Source organism: Salminus brasiliensis, chromosome 2, assembly GCF_030463535.1.
Source record: "Salminus brasiliensis chromosome 2, fSalBra1.hap2, whole genome shotgun sequence".
NCBI lineage: Eukaryota > Metazoa > Chordata > Actinopteri > Characiformes > Bryconidae > Salminus > Salminus brasiliensis.
In genome coordinates this window covers 31,808,312-31,816,065 of record NC_132879.1, presented here as the reverse complement: position 1 = coordinate 31,816,065, position 7,754 = coordinate 31,808,312, and positions in this window count along the sequence as shown.

Genomic DNA, 7,754 nt, shown 5'->3' with positions numbered 1-7,754 from the left:
CCTACCTGTGTGCCATGATTCAACTGTAAGTCACCCTGGATAAGAGCATCAAGAATGTTGGTAATGTACAGTGCAAAAGACAGCGCAATGGTCAAACTGTAACTGAGTAAAAACTTGATGCCTTTTCTCACAAATATACTTGAGTGGAGATCTACTGAACTGTCTATGTACTGTTCACACTCCATATATGACAAGTAAGGTGAGAACGGCCTGCTTTCAGTTTATCATGTAAGAAATGACTAAATTATTAAGACTGCTTTCGACCCATAAACCCACATAACCGGTGTAAATGGACCTCAAGAGCGAAACCAAGAAAATGAATAAAACGAGTAAACGATAGGAATGTTCCGATCTGATCCAGTGAATCGGGATCGGGGCTAATCCAGGCATTTTTTTATGGGCTGGGTATTGACTTTTAAAGCATGATCCAGTTCCGATCCTTGATTTTGTTGTAGCAGGGTGCCCTCTGGCGTCCTGTAAGAATCTTGTAGGTAAAAGATTCTCAGCTGCTGCCTTTTTCGAAAAGTACCCTAAACATTTGAACATTTGTTGGGTGAACACAACAACAAAGAGTTTTATTTCAACTGATAATTGCGGTGACGTTATCAGTTAATAGCCAAAATTAGGCGAAAGTTGGCTTCTAATCCAAACCATCTTAATCTAATTCCACCTTAAATAGTGCCATAGTTAACATTAAGTACATTATAACGGCAGAACATAACTGTTGCATTATTTAAGGTGGAACAGAAGGAGTTAGTTATGTCAAAAAAGGATCCAACCTTCCATAAAATGTTTATATTCTGTCGGTTTTGTCCATGCTGCCAAAATGTTGGGTTACTATAGGAGATAAGTGAGGTGCACTATAGGAGACTGTCCAAATGCTTGCGGCCTTGGGCCCTCTTACGCAATGACAAAGATATTCCATTATATCCATTTGGGAAGAATTAGCTTTACTCCCACACCATCTCTACTCTTCCTGGCTAAAAATGAAACTTGTGAAAACGCTCTGTTCTACCAGCGGGAGAACTGCACTTGATTCTTTGGTTCCAAACTAGCTCTGACCAGTGTGTCCAGAGCCGAGGTGGAGGCTAATGCACACACTGTATAGAATAGCAAATCACAGCTGATTCAATTTTAGCTAGGGCTCCCTTGGAAGAGATTCTTGTGTGACAACCCTGCTTAAATAAAGGTAAAAATAAAACCACCACACTATAAAACATCAGTATAGCTGAATGAATTGACAGCTATTAGTCTTCAGCAAGTAAAGGTTCTGTAGACCTTTAAAATGTTCCTCACACTTGGTTCTTCTATGACATCGGTCAAAGAAGCATTTGTAAGTGTAGGGACATCACATTTATTAATTCAATAACTAACAAATAAGCCTGCAGTTTGAGAGAACAGGCCTGTGTTAAGAAAACTGATCTGGAACTAAACAACCCCCTGCATGAACTTGCGCAACCCTGAACCATGCTGGACTCCAACACAGCAGGACCCGAGCTCTACATCCTTGCTGTTGACCATGTAAGTGCACATCTAGGGCCAGATCGCCCGTGACTAAGACACGTCTTGATTCAGTCTGGCTGTCCTACACTCTCACGGCTCTGTCAAAGGCTGTCGGCTCTCCCAGGTGTTCCCCTCGTCTGCATGTGGTTGTGTGAGTCAGTGATCACACCAGTGAGTCAGTGTGCTAACAAGAGCGAGCTGACACTTACTGTGAGCAACCAGTATCTACCCGAATCTAGCAGTCGGAATGGAGCTCAGAACCCAAGTAGCTTCTTCAACAACCAGATGCAATCATGGTGCCCGTTTTTATGCTTCGCCTTCACCGCTGACCCAGAACTGACCTGAACTTGAACCATTTTCTTGCATTCGCAAACCCGGCTTCCTGCTGAGCTCCCAAATAAAAGGCTAAAAGGTAGCAGCTGAGTCCCAATCCCTCCCATTACTGCTACCTCGCTCTGGTAAAGCACTGTTTCTATTACCCCGTTAAACACAGAGCACAGGGTTCACCATCAGGGCATAGACCCTGCACCCCACCTCCCCCCTTCTCTTTCTTTTTCACAGATATGGAAACCTGTGCTCAATACATCAGTGGGCACTTCCTTTTGCTTTGAGCAAGACATCAAAAGAAGCCTCATATTTCAGCAGACTACACATAAAGGCAAGGAAACTGAAGAACGACCTCAAGGACCCCTGAGATCGGGCCAGAGACGGCCATGGTGCAGTCTTGGCCTCAGGGACTTGAGCAAGAACTTCCCACAACTAAAAGCAGACGTGACAAGGGGTAGGAAAAGAGCTAGAATTCATGAAAGTGAGGGTGCTGAGGCACTCATATTAGGAAAGTGTTTCCCCTGCTCTAGCACAATGGTTTCTTATAGCTAATATTTTCTACATCTTCTGAACATTGCCAAGCTAAGAAATTCCTACTAGTACACACTTTTATTACCCCAAGACTAGATTACTGTGATGCACTATTGTCAGGTTGCTCCAACTTGTTCAAAATGCTGCAGCCAAGGTTTTTACTAAAGCTTGAAAATTAGACCATATCAGTCCAGTTCTATTAGCACGGCACTGGCTCCTGGTTAAATTCCGTATTGCTTACAAAATTCTACTATTGCAGATTCAGGGGTTCATGGACACAGGGAATTGTAGTCTACTGAGATGCTGGAGCTGTTGTCCTGCCACTTGTACACAATCACTCAGGTTTGTGGACGGTGGAGCAGATGGACGCCAGTGTTTCAGGCTGCTCTCGTGGCCCTGTTACCCTCTGGCTCCCTTCTTTTAATTAGGCTGTTACAGTCAGACCTGCTGGAGTCGTCAGACACACTCAACATTCTCTGCTCTCTATAAATCCATTCAGAACTAACTCTATCTCTTTACCTGTAAATGACCACCCACTTATCCGGCATGACCTGTTAAAAGACTGAACGCTGAGGTCCCCTTTACTGCGTCAGACCAGCTGCCTCCCACCCATCCAACCACAAGGCTCCCCGACCATCCATGCAAGCCCAGCTGCACACCCTCTTGCCACTAATACTGGCCTAATGACCTTGATAAAATCTACATGCACTCTTAACCATCTGCCTCTACTAATATTAACTTTCATTACTCTGACCATCACTACTATCATTATATTCAGCCATACTACTACAAAAATATGATTATTATGATTATCATATTATGCTATTATAAGTATGTTGCACACCTGAACAGTAAATCAGTCTTGGTGGTAGTTCTGTGACCTTTATCAATAGTTTATGAATAAATGATTTCTTAGCTTCAGTGCTGGAGACCAACTACCATGAACAGTTTTCCTTAGCTCAGCACACCTCATTAGATGACTATTAAGACCATCATGAGCTTATGATTAGGTTTGTTGTTAAGGGTGGATAATATGGTTAAAATGTAAATGTAATACTTCAAAGCCCTTGGGGACACATTTAGATAGATTCATTGTTTTGTATAATATTAAACTTGGTTCAGCAAAAAAAACAAAACAAAAACTCAAATATCATCAAAATGCACTTATCAGACCTCTCTGAGAATGGTCTGGGTGTGATCCTAATATTCAAATAAACCTGTCTGACTGACAGCACTCCATCACTGATGAACACATTTTTCTTTTATGTTACCATGGCAACGCACACAGCTTTGAGACGAGAAGTTGGATTTATTTAGCTTTTTACTTTGAACTGCGGTTGTGATTTCAGTGATTTACAGAGGTTTAGATATCTGTAAATTACCTGCCCATACAAAGATTCAAGCTGCCCACCAGTCACCTCTCCACTTCAGTGTCCAGATGCATGCTGTGCTGATAGGGCAGGGCATTGGTGGGGACCTCCTGTCCATCCCGGCACCCGGGCACTAAATTCACGCGGGGCAGCTGGTCGGGGCTCGAGCTTCAGCTCACCAGGTTTAGCAATAGTTTTAGCCCTCCTGGTTGCTCAGACTTGAAGAGAGGATGGAGCTATGTTAGCCTTGCGATTGGTCAGGGTTATGCTGACACAAGCATGACCACTTTTAGACTTTGGAAATATATTCAAAAGATATTATATTATATTATATTCATAAGACATACTTTGTTCATTTACATCAGGGGGCCTGAGGAACCCGGCGAACTTAGATTTAGGTTCTAGATTTAGGGGCTTTGAGCAATTCTTATGAGACACAATATGCATCATGATATTACGTTTTAAGGAAATTTGCAACAGTGCTCAAAAGACTTAAAAGTAGGTGTTCTGAATGCCATATGCCTACATTGAGAACTCTCAATGTAGAGTTCTCTAAGCTACATTTCTGACCAAAATAACTGAAATTTTCTGAGATGGGAAAAATGGGAAATTCACTGGCTGTGGTAAATGATGTTATAACACCATATATTTTTTATCTGAATGCCACTGGATCCTCTGAATTATGAAGTCATTAATAAATCCAACATATAAATATAACCTAGAGTTCATAATGAGCATAACACTGACTACACAATGACAACATGCCAATAGAGTTCATTCCCAATCAGCTACTTTCTATGCAGTCAATGGAGTTTCTATATACCAACTGTTGTTTAGACTCTCTTTTTCTAATTAGACTAACACACACTAACACATGTGTGTGTGTGAGTGTGTGTTCACTACCAGATGGGTTAAATGCGGAGGACACATTTCGCTGTACAGTGTACAGTGACAAATACGTGCACCTATATTTTATTTTTAGATTACATCTGCTTTTCTTTAGTTGGCATTGAGGCTTTACTCATAAGGCACACTGCAACACAATTCATCATAACAATCTAAATATATTTTTAGATTTTCCAGGCCAATGTGTTGACATAGGGAAACTGTGCTGTGCAGTAGGTGATCAGGGCTGTAGATAAGAGGCTCTACTGGAAGTGCTTCAAGAAGCTGATATGAACAAACATGAAACCATAATGTATTTTATTCCAGAACTCCATTTAAACTTAATCTAAACTTTAATCAGTCTGTTACTGATTAAATCATTAATTAATCCACTTCTTCCTGCTAAAGGTTGCACCCTACCTGGAATCATTGGGTGTAATACAGGAATACTCCCTGGACTCACTGGACACTCACACCTAGGGGGCAATTTAGGATAGCCAATTCACCTACCATGTTCGTGAGAGGAAACCCACATGGATACGTGGAGAACACACCAAACTTCTCTCAGAGCGAGGCTCAAACTCACAACCTCAGGCCCTTGAAGCTGTGTAGCACACACCCACATACACACATACACACGCACACCCCTATCTGCTGCACCACCATGCCAACTAATTTGATTATTATCACTATTATCTAGTGAAACAATTCATTTGTTTACATTTCTGATCCATTTCTGACACACCCCCTTCAACTCAGGAAGGGCTTGTTAATGAGCTGAGAAGTTGGATCAGGTGTGTTAGAACAGAAAAAGCACCAAAATATGCAGAATGAGGGTGTCCCGTTAGCAGGGTGGGAACCACTACATTAGTGCATTGTGAGTGAGGGTTTGTGGAGGGCTTTTGCAGAGCTGAGAGCTGCACAGTGTTGGTGTGAGACCCACTTGGAGAGGCAGGAGACAGCAGCAGGCAGGATATTCCACACTGAGCGCTCCGGTCCAAAGCGAAAGCTGAGCAGGGCTGCCTTAGGCAGGACAAATAAACACTGGGACAGTCTGAGACTGGCCTGCTATGGTGCAGCATATGTGTGTGTGAGTGTGTGTGATTGTCTGAGAAAGCTGAATGGCTGTTTTAGTGCAGGCCAACCCAGCCAACTCACAAAAAGGTCACAAATCCAGAACCCAGCTGCGCTTCATGTTTTATGCGGGCCTGTGATAACATTGTATACAGTGCTGGAATTGAATCTCTTTTCCCTCTCCTCCTCTCTCCTTATTTACCTTCTTTCTCGCTTTCACTCCTTCCTTCATCTCTTTACCGCTCGCTCTCTCTCTCTCTCTCACTCACTCTCTCTCCTTCTCTCTCGTCTCTATTTTTAGCCGTCCGCCCTGCTATTCTGGAATTTGTTGCTGACTGGCTGCTGCTGGACGTCTGGGCGGCAATCCTGTCAGGAATGTCTGGCTCCTTCTCAAACCACCACAGAGGCCAGGCAGGGAGGGAGGGAGGGAGGGAGCAAGCAAGCAAGCGAGCGAGTAGAAGAGAAACTTAGCCTGGAGAGAGAGAGAGAGAGAAAGAGAGAGAGAGTAAGAGGAAAAGAGAAAGTGCAGATGTGTCTGTTTTCCGCTTGTACACCACAGTACAGTCTGAGTGCGTTGAGTCGCAACTGTGTCTGCCATTGCATGCGTGCCGGCCCTGCCTAAGACTCCTCTAGGCCTTCATTTAATTACTGAATGTGTGTTTCTGTGTGTGGGCCATGAATCAGATCGTATGTGTGTGTGTGTGTGTGTGTGTGTGTGTGTGTGTGTGTGTGTGTGTGTGTGCTTGATGAATCCTCTCTTTGTGTGTGTGGTCCACTTAAGAAAATAATCAGCTGTAATCTCACACTTTTCCCGGATCAGCCGAACAGCTTCAAAGAAAAGTTGGAGCGGAGTGAAAGACAATAGCAGGAGTGAGAGCCCTCCTGCCGTTTGCGAAGGGAAAAACTCAAGCAAAAACACATTGGCGCACACAATGTGACCCCCTCAAACCTGCCTTCCAGTGAACAACTGTTAAAAGAATCTCCTCGCCAAGCCATTCAGATTGCATCGGGCTATTGGGTGTTGTGGTTAACCTACTTTCCTCATTCTCTCCTCTTCTCTGTGTTTTGGCCAGCTCTGCCGAGGCTGCGCTCGTGAATATGTGTCTCTTCTCCCTCCTCAAATGCTCAGGAATTCCAGCCATACAGTTTGCTGTTCATGTTTAAGAAAAAATCAGACACAGATCTGCATTGCTTTAGGTGTTTGTCATGGTATGTTGTACAGCAACCAGAAACTCTTGGCAGCAACATCGCCCTTGAGAAAGATTAACCTGCAGCCTGTGCCTCCTAAGCCAGTAAAAGGAATAAATTCACCTTATAGCTACAACAGCGAGCAGTAGGATTGTCATATTCGGTTCTCCTACAACAATGTTTGAATGTAGATTTGCTCTGCTATATGTTACTCTCCACTTCATGCTTCTGGCCAAGAACATGCTAACGCTAAATCACTAACCCAGTTTTGTCAAATGCTATTACATACAGGCTGCAGTTCCAGTAAAAAATATTCATTTTACATGTATCTTGAGATGGTTAGTGCAACCTCAGTCATACACTAACAAGAGTGAGCAGCAAACACAAGGATATTTATGGGTACTCCATTCATTACCATGCACTAGGTAACAATCACTGGCTGTGATTTGTCAGCTAATAGGTGATGGATGATACTGCTGTGAAATAATGTTGTATGGACTAGTTAACAAATGAATCCAGTGAATCCAGCTGTGTGGGCTACAGCCGACTACTCGAGCACAGTGACTGAAGTACTGCCATCAATATATTTCCTAATACTGCCCTCAAACAACAGCTTGGCCTCAAGAGGGATTTGTACATATGTACATACATACTTAAAGACCATTTTTAATTTCTGTGCAACACATACAAGCTGAAATCAAACAATTTGAACTCTGAATGTTACAAAGCAACCAGCGAAATGTTCTTACTTAAACCTAACCCTTACCTTACCTTACCCTTACCCTAACCTCACCTAACCTTAAACTTAAACTTAAACTTAAACTTAAACTTAAACTTAAACTTAAACTTAACCTAACCTAACCTAACTTAACCTTA